Source organism: Aethalodelphis obliquidens, unplaced genomic scaffold, assembly GCF_003676395.1.
Source record: "Aethalodelphis obliquidens isolate GAN/ISIS:26980383/991018 unplaced genomic scaffold, ASM367639v1 scaffold21, whole genome shotgun sequence".
Taxonomy (NCBI): Eukaryota; Metazoa; Chordata; class Mammalia; order Artiodactyla; family Delphinidae; genus Aethalodelphis; species Aethalodelphis obliquidens.
This window is the reverse complement of record NW_020837965.1, coordinates 17992719-17994079: the sequence shown is the minus strand read 5'-3', so window position 1 is coordinate 17994079 and position 1361 is coordinate 17992719.

Genomic DNA, 1361 nt, shown 5'->3' with positions numbered 1-1361 from the left:
TCACTTTTTCGTAACAGGGGAGCCACACCGCCAGATCCTTGGCCTGTCCCGACAAAAGCAGACCGACCAGCAGGAGGGGGCTGTGGCTGCGTTTCTTGCCCAAGCTAGGAATCATGTGCCCCAGGCATACGCCCTGGCACCTGGGGGTCCAATGGACCTCATCCCTCAACCCATTTCATTGGCCAGTTCCCCTCTTCCTCTTCATCTTCCCCTCACCGCCACCACCATCATCATTATCATCACCATCACTGCTAGCTCTTATTAAGGGCTTACAGTGTGTCAGGCACCGTTTGGAACACATTACATAGGTAAACATCATTTCATATAACTAGATCCCTACACTACTTTGGACAACTAGGGCCTGATCCTAGAAAACAGGTCCACTTGGTGGAGGTCCTGAGACCTCCACTCTGGTAACTAGACACTGTAACCATCATGGACAGAACACCTGGGACTTCATCCCAACTACCCTTCTAGAACCGAGGTTGCTGATTTGCCAGGTTCACCCATGAAACTGACTTCTCTTGAGCGTTGGCACTAGACCAGATGGGGTCCAGCTGTGCTCTAATACCTGGATCCTGGATGTGGGTTGTGGGATCTGCCATTAGGGCCAGGCCAGCAGGCCAGGGCAGCTTTGCCTTCCTCCCCTTCCCCAAGTCATGCCTGAGTTCCCAGCCTGTGTCACGGCCAAGCCCACCTGGGTTAGGACATGAATTCTCCATTTGAACATCCACAGTGACCCAGTGCCCCCAGTAATTGATGAACTGCCTACTTGAATTGTCTTGGTGGTGACTGCCATCTTGAGCTGCCTCTCCAGTTCTTCTCCTCCCTCTACCCTCTCAGCTTTTATAAAAGGCAGGATGGAAACATCACGGGTGTGACTCTTGTTAAAGCTGAAAAAGTCCATGTAGAGACACGGTTATCTTGTTAAAGCCATAAGAGAAAACCTATTCCGTTTTATTTTATTTTATTTTATTTATTTATTTTCTATTCCATTCTAGACTGAAGTTGAGGGTCCCCCATGGAGAGGACGGTATTCCAGTTCCTACAGCTGCAAATTGAGTACAGCAGCATCAAACAGACCTTTGTTATGCTCATGGATTCTGTGGCTCGGGAATTTGGGAAGGGCTCAGCTGGGCAATTCTTGCCTGGGGTCTCTAATGAAGGTGCCGTTAGATGTTGATTGGAGCTGCAGTCATCTGAGGGCTTGACAGGGCTGGAGGATCCACTTCTAAGGAGAATCATCACATGGCTGGCAAGTTGGCACAGCTGTTGGCTGGGAGCCTTGGTTTCTCTCCACAATGGCCTCTCCATGAAGCTGCCTGCGGGCTCTCATAGCATGGTAGCCAGCTTCCTCCAGA